The sequence below is a fragment of the Spinacia oleracea genome, chromosome 1 (assembly GCF_020520425.1).
Source record: "Spinacia oleracea cultivar Varoflay chromosome 1, BTI_SOV_V1, whole genome shotgun sequence".
Classification (NCBI taxonomy): Eukaryota; Viridiplantae; Streptophyta; class Magnoliopsida; order Caryophyllales; family Amaranthaceae; genus Spinacia; species Spinacia oleracea.
The window spans coordinates 3952329-3968858 of record NC_079487.1 but is presented as its reverse complement, the minus strand read 5'-3'; positions in this window follow the sequence as shown (position 1 = coordinate 3968858).

Here is a 16530-nt window from a genome sequence, read left to right as displayed (position 1 = left end):
CCCCCGAACTCTCAATCTCTGCCCTGCGGGTGTACGTTGAGCGATCCCCACACCAGGGATCACAAGGGAACCTATGGCCGTCGTGGTCGAACATAATTGCACTCCCTTTATGTCACGATAACCGGGTTTTGTCAGTTTTTCTCATTGTCGTTAAAAACTGAATGGCGACTGTGAGGGGGTCGAAAAAGCACGAGGCTAATGCGTGACCTTGTCCCTCGTGGGTGTGACGTTTCTTTTTGTCAAATCAAGTGTAATTGGATTTCCTGTGAGTTTACACCCAATTGACTAGTAATATAGGAGTCGTCATTCAGTTTTTAACGACAATGAGAAAAACTGACAAAACCCGGTTATCGTGACATAAATGGAGTGCAATTATGTTTGACCACGACGGCCGTAGGTTCCCTTGTGATCTCTGGTGTGGGGATCTCTCAACATACACCCGCAAGGTAGAGATTGAGGGTTCGGGGGACTGTAACTACCGAGAGGAGTACTCGCTCTTCGATAACTCCAGAGGCATGATATCCTTAGTAGCTCAGCATAAATAATTGAAGGGATATGCGTTAACTATTAAACTAATCTGAGTTGATTTTAACAATATGCAACATTTAGTACTAGATCGAGCGCGATTATCTGATTTAGATTGTATTAAGGGACCTAGCATGATAATCCAATTTCCCAACATATTATCTTTATTAGGCGTGATAGAACAATCAGATTGAATTAGTTTAACAGTTCATAAAAAGGGCGAGGAAAGCAATTAAACCATGGAAAAGGGACACATTACGACGCACCCTTGAGAGGTGCGTCACGGTTCTCAGAAAACTAACCACTTTGACTTTGCTATTTCTCCTTTTATTTAACGAATCTCAAATTACGGGACATGATACGTTCTGTTCGATTTTTGGATCGATTGCGACAGAACGGGTGATCAATTTCGCAGCGTGAGGCTTAGGCTTAGGGGTTTAGAGTCAATACTCAGAATATGAATTGTGTGTTGTGTCCTTTTCACGTCGAACTTGGGGCTGTATTTATAGGGAAGAGTTCGTGGAAAGATAGAATTGTAGAACTCTAATCCACGAGGAATTAGGAAAGAACACGTCCCATGTAATTTCAGCGCCCAGGGCTGGGCGCCGATGATTTCGGCGCCCAGAGCCAGGCGTTGAAAATAGGGTCTGGGCCGTTTCTTTGTCAGATTCGGACCCTTAGAATCCGGAGTGTATGAGACTTAATCGAGTCTTTTAGTGCGTATTAATTTTATGATGGAATGCATCTGGGCCCGTTATGAACTCTAGACTCGTTAGGATTTTAATTAACACGTAACTCTTATTTTCGAATCGTATTAGGAATAGGATTCTCTCACAATTTCTATCTCATTTAGGATTTATGTTGGAGTGCAGCACCTAATTCTGACAGGTTTCTATCTTTTATGACTTGCCACTTTTAACAACTACCCATTACGGCAGTTACTATTTTTAGCAAGTTTCCATAAATGGCAGGTTTCTATAAATAGCAGGTTTCGGGTGAAATGAAAAGGGGAATTGAGATTCGTTATTTTTATAGGAGATGCGTTGTCAAGTGGAGATTTATGTTCTCATCATCGAACCTTCCCTTTCGGGAATGGGGACAAAAGTAGGTGTCTACAGTTAGCCCCCACTTTGACTGAGTCTTGGAATAAGACGATGGTCAAAGTATTAGACGGAGTGCGCCACACAAGCCATGGTGACCTGCTTTTGCGAGGGTCTCACGAGCCCCCGAGTGATAACATTTGACTTAAGGGTCATCACTTGAAGTGTCGACATATCCCTCACGTGTCATTGGGATTTGTCAACGGATAGTATAGAAACTCCCTCACTTTGTCATTGGAAGTATCTAAAGAGGCATAGGAACTCTCTCACTTTGTCATTGGGAGTAGCTATAGATATTTTCGAAATCAAAGCTGTAAAGTGTAATTGGGCCTGGCCAAGCCCAGCCACGAGGTAAAAATGTTTTTAAAGATTCTCATTTTCAGGGCTAGCTAAACGAGAAAAACCCCCTTGTTTTTATGGGACGTAAAACGAAGGAAAATCCAGCACATCGTTCTTTTTTAGAAAAACGGAAAACCAATCCTTTAATTTTTGAAAAAAGGGAAAACCAATCACATCGTTCTTTTTTGGAAAAACGGAAAACCAATCCTTTAATTTTTGGAAAAAGGGAAAATCGATCCTTTAATTTTTGGAAAAAGGGAAAACCGATCACATCGTTCTTTTTTGGAAAAACATAAAACCAATCCTTTAATTTTTGGAAAAAGGGAAAACCGATCCTTTAATTTTTGGAAAAAGGGAAAACCAGAAAAAGTTATCGCTACAGCGACTAAGGACCTGCGCGGTTAGTGGCGCAGACCCCGCCGGCTAAAGATGGCGAGCCTGTCCGCTAAGGGTGGACACCCCGTCCGATAGAAGTGGACGAATCTGTTTTGAAATTTGTTTGTGCTTTTTGAAAATAAGGACCTACGTGGTTTGTGACGTAGACCCCGCCGGCTGAAGATGGCGAGCCTATTTTGAATTTGAAGACTTTATTTTTCGAAAACTGAGGACCTGCGCGGCTAGTGACGCAGACCCCGCCCGCTGAGGGTGGGCGAGCCCCGTCCGCTAAGGGTGGACGCCCAGCTCGCTGGAGGTGAGCGAACCTGAATTCGTCTTTTTGATTTGGGATTCGCGTGCCGCGGTCTTGCCTGATTGAGGTAGGCAAGTCCCTATTTTTTGTTCATTGTGATTTCTTTTTGAGAATTTCTTTTTATTCATTCTTGCAGGAGCGAATTCTTTCGAGGGATGCTCGGATTTAGTTGCAACCTGAAGGTGGGTTGACAACGTGCTTAGACGGACCATTGCCTCGTGGTCATCATCTTTCATGGTTTTGAGCTAGTCTTTACGGCTTTACGGCTCAATTTTTCCACTACTTGGGTCCTTGATTAGGGGATTATGCATAAGTATCAACGGCGACCTTTGTCTTGAGGTCGTAATCCGGTTTTATTATTACTTTTTTTGAGACATCCAAACATGGGACTGCGTGTAGCGTAGTCCGGGAATATGATTTTGACTCCGCACACTCTTTGTTGGAGTATATATTTTTTCGCGAGCCCCCAAGCAATTGGGCTCGTCAGTCATTTTTCGCCAAGAGAGGTACGTATTTTATAATGTCTTTTAATCATGTTTGGGGTCGTGCTCGTATGTGCGAGCGGCCTTTATAGTGGTGGGCTATTTTAGTGAGGTCGTGGAGTGCGACTTCAGTTTCCGGGCGACAAAGTTTATTTTCCAATAATATCCGGTTTAGCTTGGCCCGGATTTAATCTTTTGACAACAAATATTTTTTATTTTGAGAAACCAACGACTTAACAATATTTTTTGGTGTTTCGAAGAATGACCTTGATATTTATTTCGCTCATATTTGTTTTGAAAAGTGTACACATACATTCCTTGAGACGAGTCTAAGTTTTGACCAAGTTTTAACATTCATTTTTTATACTTGGGTGCTAAAGGTGTTTTTGGGCTTGGTCTTAATTGCAATAGGGCCTCGTGTCTAGCGACACGGTTTTACGTCCTTTCCTGTTCCGCGTTTTGTGAAATCTGGGCCTTGGGCTGCATAATCAGCGCCCAAGGCAGGGCGTTAATTATTTCGGCGCCCAGCCGTGGGCGCTGAAAGTCCTCACCTGGCGATTTTGAATTTTCAGATTTCTTAACGCGTTTCCGAATGGGATCAGGATGTCACTTGATGTCTTCAGCTATATATAGGGGCTAGATACGTCCCTATTTTCTATCACTCTCAATTTTCTCCTCTCTTGTAGTTGTTTAGCTTTAATTCCTCCTTGCTTTTGTCATGTCGATTCCTCCCTTCTCACTCCAACGAGCTGTTAGGCGTTGGCTACGAGCCCTTACTCCTACAGAAAAGGCTTTGTTGAAAGAATACCACTTAGAGGCACTTTTAGGCTTACAACAAATTAATATTGATTACAACTTTCTGCATGCATCCCTAAGCTTTTGGGATTCCGATCATCATGTTTTTGTCTTTCGGGGCAACGAAATATGTCCTTTGCCAGATGAATTTTCCGCGATCCTTGGTTATCCTACTAATGCTACTCCTGCCACCCCTGGCACCATTGAAGAGGGTAAAACAACCATAGGGGCTTTCCTAGGACTAGATGCTAACATCTTGCTGAGATTGTTGTAGGTGATGAGGTTAATTTGGCAAAGCTTGTAAAAACATCACTTTAGACCTAGTAAAAATATGACTGAACAAAAATTGAACATTCGAGCCCTTGTATTTTGCTTGTTGAGTCATTATTTGCTGTCGAATAACAATGGTGAGTTCGGTGACATAAGGTTGATCCCCTTGATTAGCCAGATGGAAAGCTGCTATTCTATTATGCCGTTGGTTGTTGCCGAGACTTTGCTGAGTGCGGATGAACTGAAGAAGGATGCCAAATCTGAATATTTCATGGGGAGCCCCCTATTGCTGCAGGTAATCGATCTTTTCCTTGCGCATGTTTTTTTTTTTGCATTCTTTTTTGTTCGTCCTGCCTGGAGCTGAATTTCAGCGCCCAGGGCTGGGCGTTAGAATTTTCGGCGCCTGGTCCTGGGCGTTGAAACTGCGCCCCAGGCTTCGTTTGTTTATGTATTATTTTTTTGATCTGATCGTACCCGGTTTTTGCAGATTTGGCTCATGGAACGACTTAGGCTCTTAGAAATTCCTGCCGATCCTAAACACTATCGCCCTATAGCCTTGGGTAACCGGAAGTGTTTGCACTGAGGCCAGGACGAGGCCGAGTGGGCCTCCTTTTTTACTCATGGTATCTGTTCTATTAAGTGGGTGGTACCGTGGTGGGGTTTGACTACTATGACGGGGGGTTCTGATGTATCGGTTTATGTTTCTTTGTTGGGGCTATCCCGGCCCATTTATATCTTTCCTTAACGAGTCATGCGTCAATACGGCTTAAGACAGACTATCCCCTTTTCTGATACGGTACCACCTAAAGTGGCGGCCTTTTCACAAGCACGGGTTCAAGCATGGGCTAAGTATTATGATGGTCTCCCGCGTTGGGCCGTAGCTACAAATGGCTTTGTGGGTCGTTCTGAAAACTACAAGTTGTGGATGAGCTCCGATGATAAAGCTGTGAGGACCGAGGCTCGAAATGGGGAGCCGGCTGAGCTTTTGATACCTCGTATTCGGGTTAGATATGAGGGCCGTGATTCTGCCAATCCTCGCACCCATGGCATTAAGACTGTGAAAGCTCGTCCTGATCGAAAGCGAAAGGAAGTTCCTCCCCGTTCCAGTTCTAGGCCTAAGAAAATGCCTAACATGAAGGGGTCTGCCATTGCTAAAAGAAATGCAAGTTCTCGCGGAGATCGTCGCCGAAACAATGTATGGGTTAGGAAGGCTCAGCCGCCTGTAGAAACAGTGACTAATCTAGTTGATGTTGATAATCCTTCTCCCGCCATTGTCTGTGCCCTTGAGGCTGAGCAGGCTGTAACTGAAAATGTTTCTGAAGTCTTGGCATCTTTGGAAGTTAGTGTCCGGGAGCCGGTTCTTATGGATATTGATATAGGGGCAGCGCAGAAGACTGTGGGGGTGGATCCTGCGAACCTTGCCCTCTACAAGACTTTATTTGATGATCCGGAAGAACTAGAATAGTGTAGTTCCTGCTAGGGTGTAGGTGCCCTTTGTTTATTCCAGTTGTGTTTGTTTTCCCTTCTTAGCACTTTTGTTTTCCTTCTTATTATTTTTTTAATAAAGGCGTATTTATTTTTTTTACTTTCGTTTTTGCTTCTCCCCCCTTTTTTTTATATATGTTTAACACTTTTGCACAATGTATATATATTTTGCTATTTAATTGGACCGAATCCATAAATAGGATTGCCTACGTATCTTTGTTAGAATCAGGTCGCGCGTAGTTCTAGCTAGAATAAATTCTAGGATGCCGGATCTTAATAGATATGCCCTGAGGTGGAAACATATTATTTAATCGGTCAAATGAGTGAAGTATCATCATTATTTTCGTCTGCTGTTTTTTTTGTAAGCCGTGTATAAAAATGAAATTCCATGTGTTTTTTGTACGGCTATTTTTTTGGTACGCATATCTAGATACGTGTTGTACCCCCCAAGTGTTCGTTATTTTTCCGTTATGTGCGGATAAAATGACGAACACTTTCTGGAAAAAAAGTTAGGCAGGCAGAGAGTTTCAACGCCCAGGCTGGGGCGTCAAAGATTTCGGCGCCCAGCCCGGGGCGCTGAAAGTGATTTCTGGGCGGCCGTTTTCTTGACGCTTTGCTTCACATGTTTTTGCACTTATTTTTTTTCTCTTTGTTTTGTGCTTTGCTTTTTTACTCGTATTAAAATCAATTTTGAGGCTATTTCGGAGGCTTTTTTTACTGTTAGCGTGAGACGCATTTTTGTCCGGATTAATTTTTTCTATTCGTGACTCGAAACAGTTTTGAGAATGGGGTTAGTGTATGGAGGATATGAAGATCTTTGTATAGGCTTTTGAGTGGGCTGAGGTGCGTGTTGATGCCGGGGGCGGCGTTTATTTTTATGAGTTTTTTTCTTGAGAAACATTTGTATTGTTTTGAATTTGATTTCCTTTTTGATATTTTTTTTTTTTGGGGTTGCATGGGTTAGACCCTTATGTTGTGGCAATAGGATAGTGTGGTTCATTTCGATGTCACGATTCAAGACCGAGTGGGCCTTGTTTATTGGGCCTAGAGTGGGCCGCCTCTTTGCAAGTACGTTTGGTGCTCTTTTAGTGTTAGAAATAAAGTTTTTTTAGGAGGAATATTACGCCTTTATTAATTTGGAAAGTAAGGAAAACACACTGAAATAAAATTAACCTATATTCTAAGGGGTCTTAGGACCATCTAAAGCTTTTATTTTTTTCTACCAATCTAAAGAACTACTAGGCGCTTTTTACTACGGTGCTCTATATGGCTCAAGCCTTGGGTTTAGTCTCGTAAAACTTTGGTGCTTCACCGGTACTCATCTTGAATTCTATTCCTTTTGCGTTGACCCACTGATATGTCTTCACCCATCCGTTCTCGATCTCTTCTAGTGTTGATGCAGGAGAGATTAACCGGGTTGGATCGAAACCTTCATCTTGTAAAGCTAGGGTAGTCATCACAGTCTCGTCCTCCATAGGCCTCGATTCGTTAAACAATGTCCATAGAGCCTGGTTGTCCAATATTTCAGCTGTTTTGGTCTTGGTGAGGTGGGGTGCCTCATCCAAGGTGTGGCAGTCATGGAAAATTTCAAATCCGGGTTTTAGCAAGCCATCCTGAACGAAGGGTTCAGGGAAATCACAGCATGGGTGTTCTTCTCCTTCCCGAACGAACATCCCGTTAAGGGTCCTTTGATACGGGGGAAGGAGGGTGGTTTGTTTGGCCTTGTTGAGGCGTAGCCCAGACAGGCGGTCGGCAATATCTTCCTCCGTTGGTTCATAGCCTAAGCCAAAGGGAGTAGATTTGTTGGGTAAAGGATGGAATGTGCATTCCTTCCTCCTTATGCCTAATGGGGTTCCTGGGAAATAACCTTGAGCTAACAGCATTCTAGGGATGACTCGGGATGCGCGCGGGTCTAGGAATGCTGGATCATAATCTTCGATGAACTGGATTGCTTCATCCATTTGAAACCCATAAAGGTCGTCTGCAGTTTCGGCCATGCAAACCATAGTATAATTGACGTTGAGAGGAGGGGCGCGGATTTCCAGTATTACCCCGTTATGGTTAAGTTTAACCATTTGGTGCAAGGTAGAAGCCACACCTCCTAAGTCATGGAGCCAAGGTCTCCCCAAGAGGAGGTTGAAAGTGGGCTTGATGTCGATTATTTGAAACTCCGTGGTGCGTGCCACAGGCCCGGTTTGTATGGTAAGGTTGATTTTTCCCAACACAGGCCTTCGAGAGTTATCATAGGCTCGTACCCCTTACGTGGAGGTTTGGAAGTCATCGTCTCCTAGCCCCAAGCAATGGGCGGCTCACAATGGGCAAACGTTAACCGCTGAACCGTTATCTACGAGCGCTAGGGGGATGTTTTGTCCTTTGCATCCAACCACTAGATAGAGGGCTTTATTATGAGCACCCCCCTCCTTGGGCAAGTATTTGTCAGTGAAAACTATGGCCTTTTCTCCAGCATCTCTCGTGACGTGGCTAACCAATGAGTCAGGTGTGATATCTGTAGGCACCGAGATGAGGTCAAGTGAGCGGATAAGCTTTTCGCGATGTTCCTTTGAAGTACACATGAGGTCCCAGATGGTAATCTCGGCCTTGGTTCTTTTTAGCTGCTTCAAGAGAGGATTTTCAATGACTTCCGCGACGGTGGTGTGACGTCCATTCTCAGGAGTTTGTCTGACTGGGATATCGTCAATAGGAGGTGGGCGAATATCCGATTGATATATCCTTCCGGATCGGGTGAGATTGTCGACTTCGGGTTCCTGAGGGGTGGTGTCAATGAGAGCATACCCGGGCCACGTTTCAGTAAAGAGGTCCTGGCCCGAGACTTGAGACAGGTAGATATCTTCAGCGTCATCATCCCACACGCCGCATACTTCTCTCTCGATTCGATCCATAGGGACCACAACGAGTGGTGCACCTTGAGGTGTAAGTTACACCGTAGGGTCGAAGTTCTCATTTTCTGGTTGGTCGAGAGAGACGTGACAAGAGCCGAGTGGGCTTTTATTGTTGTTGGGTTTGCCAACGTTAGGGAGCGGTATCACTTCATCCTCTATCATGTCCTGGATCGTATGTTTTAGGTTCCAGCAGTTTTCAGTGTCATGCCCATTTCCTTGATGGAATTTGCAGTAAGTACCTTCGACCCAATATTTGTTCTTGACATGAGGGTCACGGGTGGGGCCTATAGGTCTTAACTTTCCTTGATTGGTTAGTCTTTCAAAGGCTTGTACCAAAGTCGACCCGAGTGGGGTAAACTTTCGGTCTCGGACCCATCTTCCAGGGTTTCTTCGGGCGGGAGTCTCCTCTACGGCATGGACTTCTTGGGCTTGGGATGTGTTGCCCCTGTTGTAGGCGTTGCTTTTGTATGCGGGTTTACTTTGTATTGTTTTTGCGAGGTCATCCTCGATCTTTATTCCCACATCATAAACTCTTTTGAAAGTGTCAAGTCCCAGGTACCTAAGGTGTTGTCTGTAAGCCGGGTCCAGGTTGTCAATGAATTTTTGGACCAATTCTGTTTCGGGAGGCCTATTGATTAGCTGGGCCGCCTGGTCCCTCCATCTAGCAAAGTAGGTTGTGAAACCTTCATTTTTCTTTTGGAAGAGAACTTCCAGCTCGCGCATGGTGACTTGAAAATCCATGTTCGACGAGTATTGCTTGATGAAGACATTGACAAAGTCTTCCCAACTGGGGAAGAGCTTAGGGTCCTGGTGGTTGTACCATTTGAGCGGCACAGGTTCCAAGGACAAAGGAAAGGCAGGTAAATACATGGACTTGTCCACGCCTTTCAAGTTCATAGCATTCACAAAGCTCAATAGATGATCACGGGGATTGTCCGTGGCTTTAAACTTTGGTAAGTTAGATGAACTCAACTTTTCAGGTAGTTTGCCAGGAAAAGGTTCAGGATCAAGGGAGAAGTACTTGCTCCCCATGGTTTGCTGTAGGACCATTTTTTCAATCCTCTTCTCGTTATCGAGGTCATTTTTGGCTTGTGCAGCCGCTAAGGCTTCGTTTTCCATTTTCAGTTGGCCAATGAGTTGGGTCATTTAGGCCATCTGGTCTCGCAATTCTTCGATGGACATGTTTGAGGGAGCGAATCGAGGTTGGGGAAGCGGAGATCCTTGAAATGAGGGATGACGGACGGAGCTTAGAGTCACTAAACCTGGTGTTTGCGATGTATCTTCGAGACGCACTAACCTTTGATTTCCCGATCGGCACCAAGTGGCAGGACCAGTCCTATGCATAAGATAAGCTAAAGTTTAGGCCCCAAAGTTTCAAGCATTACTTAGTCTAGACTTTGACTCCCTCTATTGGTTTCTTCGCTCTTTCTTTTGTTGGTACACTTTTGGTTCTTTCTTTTGGTCATTCTTTGGATTTTCGAAACACTTGCCCATTGTGACATTCATAGTTATTGGCATGTTCGGTTTTGGTGCCGAGCATTATCGTCGTAGGAGACCTAACAACGACTCGAAGAGTTATTTATATTTTTTTTTAGTCGCTTTAAGAATCGAGTGCTTTTCATACGCCCTTGCAGCAATTTTTTACGAATGGTTTTTGTTTTTGCTACATATTTTTTTGCGCGGGCACCGAGGCTGCTGCGCCTGACCAAAAGGTCAGGCAGCAACTTTAGCGCCCAGCTTAGGGCGTGAGAAATTATGGCGCCCAGCAAGGGGCATTGAAAATGCGTCCCTGGCTGGTTCTCGTTTTCTGTTTACGTCTACTTTTGTTTTTGCGACTTTAATTTTGCGTGCTTGCCTTATAACGTCCTTTACGCGTTGTGCAGCGTTTGTGGGATTCGTTACAGGCCATCCCGAGCGTCGCTTATTTTTGTGGCGATCGTTCGGGTTTGCGGAACACGTACTTTGGTATAACTCTTTGGCCAATTGGTTTATGAATGTTTGGGCAATTTTTAAGGTCATTGGTTTTCTAACATTGTTTATCACACACAATCATACATTTCGCTACACATAACTAACATTACATCATGAGGCAATAATAGTATGTCATGTAGTTTATGATAGGCTTCTATGGGTAGTATTTGCGCCTGGCTTGGTACCGCTTCTATCGCAGATCCAACACATGCCCCGGTCGAGGTAGTGCCTTCAACAGACGAATTTCGCCCAAGAGGCCAATCACGATGTAAGCCAAGGGGGCATGCACCAATGAGAGGGACCTAATGGGCGAGCGATTGGGTTTGGGACGGGTGTACTACTAGCGAAAGTGCCGAGTGGACAACATTCGAAGCGTATGCACCCCCCGGTCGGCGATGGGTATCCTTAGTCCTAACTCCCTGAGGGAGCCAAGATTCGTTATGCGGTTCTGCCCGTTCACATTAATATGCTGATTTTCAGGTCGTCCCAACTTGATGGGGAAATAAACGCAGGGTAGGATCGTTTCACCCTTCGGCTATTTTGGTTACCTACAAGCACGAGTATTTCCTTCACTATCCCAAGTGGAGTCGCCACTGTGAGGGGGTCAAAAAAGCACGAGGCTAATGCGTGACCTTGTCCCTCGTGGGTGTGACGTTTCTTTTTGTCAAATCAAGTGTAATTGGATTCCCTGTGAGTTTACACCCAATTGACTAGTAATATAGGAGTCGCCATTCAGTTTTTAACGACAATGAGAAAAACTGACAAAACTCGGTTATCGTGACATAAAGGGAGTGCAATTATGTTTGACCACGACGGCCGTAGGTTCCCTTGTGATCCCTGGTGTGGGGATCTCTCAACATACACCCGCAAGGTAGAGATTGAGGGTTCGGGGGACTGTAACTACCGAGAGGAGTACTCGCTCTTCGATAACTCCAGAGGCAGGATATTCTTACTAGCTCAGCATAAATAATTGAAGGGACATGCGTTAACTATTAAACTAATCTGAGTTGATTTTAACAATATGCAACATATAGTACTAGATCGAGCGCGATTATCTGATTTAGATTGTATTAAGGGACCTAGCATGATAATCCAATTTCCCAACATATTATCTTTATTAGGCGTGATAGAACAATCAGATTGAATTAGTTTAACAGTTCATAAAAAGGGCGAGGAAAGCAATTAAACCATGGAAAAGGGACACATTACGACGCACCCTTGAGAGGTGCGTCACGGTTCTCAGAAAACTAACCACTTTGACTTTGCTATTTCTCCTTTTATTTAACGAATCTCAAATTACGGGACAGGATACGTTATGTTCGATTTTTGGATCGATTGCGACAGAACGCGTGATCAATTTCGCAGCGTGAGGCTTAGGCTTAGGGGTTTAGAGTCAATACTCAGAATATGAATTGTGTGTTGTGTCCTTTTCACGTCGAACTTGGGGCTATATTTATAGGGAAGAGTTCGTGGAAAGATAGAATTGTAGAACTCTAATCCACGAGGAATTAGGAAAGAACACGTCCCGGGTAATTTCAGCGCCCAGGGCTAGGCAACGATGATTTCGGCGCCCAGAGCCAGGCGTTGAAAATAGGGTCTGGGCCGTTTCTTTGTCAGATTCGGACTCTTAGAATCCGGAGTGTATGAGACTTAATCGAGTCTTTTAGTGCGTATTAATTTTATGATGGAATGCATCTGGGCCCGTTACGAACTCTAGACTCGTTAGGATTTTAATTAACACGTAACTCTTCTTTTCGAATCGTATTAGGAATAGGATTCTCTCAAAATTTCTATCTCATTTAGGATTTATGTTGGAATGCAACACCTAATTCTGACAGGTTTCTATCTTTTATGACTTGCCACTTTTAACAACTACCCATTACGGCAGTTACTATTTTTAGCATGTTTCCATAAATGGCAGGTTTCTATAAATAGCAGGTTTCGGGTGAAATGAAAAGGGGAATTGAGATTCGTTATTTTTATAGGAGATACGTTGTCAAGTGGAGATTTATGTTCTCATCATCGAACCTTCCCTTTCGGGAATGGGGACAAAAGCAGGTGTCTACAGCGACTCCTATATTACTAGTAGATTGGGTGTAAACTCACAGGATATCCAATTACACTTGATCTGACAACGTCACGCCCACGAGGGACGAGGTCACGCATTAGCCTCGTGCTTTTTTCGACCCCCTCACACCAATGTAGTTGCGGATGCCTTGAGTAGGAAATCAAGTCATAGTGTTAATGCGTTAGTGGTTGCTAACGAGCTGTGTAAGGACATGCAGCGTTTGAACCTTGAAATAGTGAGTGGTGAAAGCCTTGAGGGAATGATGAATGCTTTAACCATCCAGCCGTCAATATTTTATGAGATTAGGGAGAATCAAGCTGGTGATGTGAAGTTGGAGCGAATTAAGGAAAAGATTTCGCAAGGGAAGGAGTTAGAATTTCGAATCCATGATGATGGAAGTTTGAGGTACAAAGGCAGGTGGTGCGTGCCTCAAAAGTGTGGAGAATTGAAGGAGAGATTGATGAAAGAAGGGCATAATACGCCATATTCTGTGCACCCGGGTGGTGACAAGTTGTATAAGGACTTGAAAAATGTCTATTGGTGGCCAAGGATGAAGAACGAAGTGGCTGAATTTGTGGCTAGATATATGTCTGACTTGTCAGAAAGTTAAAATAGAGCACAGGAGACCTCAAGGAAAGGTCCAACCTTTAGAGATTCCAAGCTGGAAATGGGACTGTATTTCTATGGACTTCGTCACTTGTTTGCCTAAGTCGAAGACTGGGAATGATACAATTTGGGTTGTGGTAGATAGGTTGACTAAGTCAGCAGTGTTTATACCAATGAAGGAAACCTGGAAAATGGAACAACTTGCTAAAGCTTACATTAAGAATGTTGTGAGGTTACATGGAGTTCCTAAGGATATCGTGTCGGATAGGGATTCAAGGTTTCTTTCGAATTTCTGGAAAAGTGTGCAGAAGAGCTTTGATACGACATTGAAAATGAGTACAGCCTTCCACCCAGCCACGGATGGACAAACTGAAAGGACTATCCAAACCCTGGAGGACATGCTTCGGGCATGCGTTATTGATTTCCAAGGAAGTTGGGAAGATAGCCTAGATTTGATTGAGAATTTCCTATAATAATAGCTATCATGCTAGCATTGGAATGGCACCATTTGAGGCTTTGTATGGACGAAAGTGTAGAAGTCCACTTTGCTGGAACGATATTAGTGAAACCGTAGTGTTGGGACCTCAAATGATAGAGGACACCATGAACCAAATTCGAACCATCCAATCAAAGATTCAAGCGGCGCAAGATCGCCAAAAGAGTTATGCAGACTTGAAACGTAGGGATGAAGAGTTCAACGTAGGTGATAAAGTGTTGCTCAAAGTGTCACCAATGAAAGGTGTCATGAGATTTGGAAAGAAAGGGAAGTTAAGCCCTAAGTACATAGGCCCATATGAAATCTTAGAAAGAATTGGAAAGGTAGCTTATAGACTAGCCTTGCCTATGGACTATAGAGTGCATAATGTGTTCCACATATCCCAGTTAAGGAAATATATCCCGGATAAATCGCATGTGTTGCAACCGGAGACCATAGAATTAGACCAAAGTCTAACCTTTGAGGAAAGACCTGTCAAAATCCTTGATAGCAAAGTGCGTAGTACGCGTACTAAATATGTGAAAATTGTCAAAGTGTTGTGGTCTAATCAAGAATCTGAGGAAGCTACTTGGGAAGCGGAGGACGAAATGAGAAAGAAATATCCCGAGCTTTTTCCCGAGGTTAGTTGAGTTACGGGGTCGTAACTCGTGTCTTTTAAGGGGGGTAGAGTGCGGTAGAATTTCGCGCTTTTTACCTTGTTTTCCCCTATTTTATGCTCAATTTGGTGCCTTCTATTGAATTTGCGCTTATTATTGTCCGGTTTAATCATGTAAAGAGTACAGCAACTTAAATTTTTTGCAAAAGAACGCATTGAAAGTCTCATAAAGTCTCAAGTTTTGAGTTGAATCTTGATTTCCGAACCCAAGTTTCGGGACGAAACTTCTTTTAAGGAGGGTAGATGATGAGTGACATTTATGTCACTCCTAGGGGTAGTTTTTAGGTATTTTTCTAGGTTATTTTCTTATATTTTAGTCTATTATTATCCCTTTTAGCACTTGTTTCTTATTTTATTATTTTATAGTTTAACTTATACTTTTATCGGTTTTTATTAATTTTTAGGACTTATTTTCGTAATTTATTTATTTTCTTTGTTTCGATAATTTTATAGAATAATTATTTTAGTTTTCGTTATTTATTTTCTATTTTTCTCTATTTATTATTATTATTATTATTATTATTATTATTATTATTATTATTATTATTATTATTATTATTATTATTATTATTATGAGAAAACACCAAAACATTACAAGCTTAACAAGCTACAAAGATCAAGTGAACTACAAGAAGTTGGAGGGTAGCCGAGATACAATCTGGGCCCCCACTCCTCTAGCTATGGCGAACCCGATCCTGCTGAAAATGTGGGCAGCTGCCCGCGCCCCAATGTCTTGAGCAATGGAGTACGTCTGGACCCGCTTCAGCAAAGAAACAGCCCCTTTCTCTAATTCCCCAAAAGAATAGAAGGAAAAAGGAAAGAAACCGTAACCCAAAGCCCTACAACGTGCCGCATACTTATCCTGCTTCCGCTGCGCTGCAACCGCCACAACCCGACCCGGAATGAAGCCTGACAACCCAGATTGCGTCATAGGGGAAGACCCAGTCAAGTCAACACACACATCTAGACCGCCATCCCATGAGTAAAGCAATATATCTGCAGGACGAAGAGCTCCATCACTCTCACTAGTCAGCCCAGCATCAACCTCCTTGCGAGCAGAAATCCCCGACCGATAGCAAATATCCAAAAGGGTACCACGAACAACATTATGTCGATGTTTGATACCCACAATCCCAGCAAAAGACACGGCATGATCCCCATAAATGTCCCCGTCGAAAACCCGAGAGCAAGCAGAACACGGCGTCGAATCAGAGAACAACGGAATACCCAACCGATAGCAAAGAACCGAACGATAAGTCTTACCGTTCATAGTCTGGCCTAACCCCGAGATGAGGACTGCCCGCAAACAAGCTGAGGAGTGATCCCCCTGCTGTGATTTCCATAGGGCAACAAGACGTGAAGATAAGGAGTAGGCGGATTCCGCATCAGCAGTAACCTTCGTGAAATATATGTCTGCCAATTTCTTCATGAGTCTGGGGGCAGCAATCTCACTAGGGCTACGCATAAGATATTATTATTATTATTATTATTCTCTTTTTCTTTGTTTAAATTTATTTGCCTCGTTTTCATTGTAGATGGTACGTGCTTGGAGTTTCGGATTATGGGTTTGGGTCGTGCATTAAGGGCCGATAAAAATGTTGATCTTATCATGCACCACAACTCTACCTATCCTACACCACCTCAACTCACCTTCCAACCCAGCAACACAACACAGCATCACAGCCCTCTCTGCAATCAAAATCCAACCATCTCAACCATCCTGACCTTCGTCCACAGCACCCCGCTATCTCCTCTCCACCTCCTCGAAACTCGTCTTCACACCGCAGCAACCACCAACACACAACCACCACCAACATCACGCAACAACAAGGCAAAATCAGCCCCAAACCGAAGCCATTAACATCGCAGAAACAGAGGAAAAACAGAGCACACAGGTTCGACCGAACCCGTAACGGAGTTTGGCCGAACCGAAAATTTAGAGTTTCTGATTGTATGAGGTTCGGTCGAACCTCAATGGAGTTCTCCCAAACCGACAAAAGTTCGCCCGAACACCTAATTAGTTCGACCGAACCTGTTTCATCGCTCAAATTGGTACGGAATTAATGAGATCACGTGGCTGCGCTCGTGGTTGTTGGCCGCTCGATTCGCCGCCGTACAATCTCGATTGAACGGCTGTGGTTGATTGATGA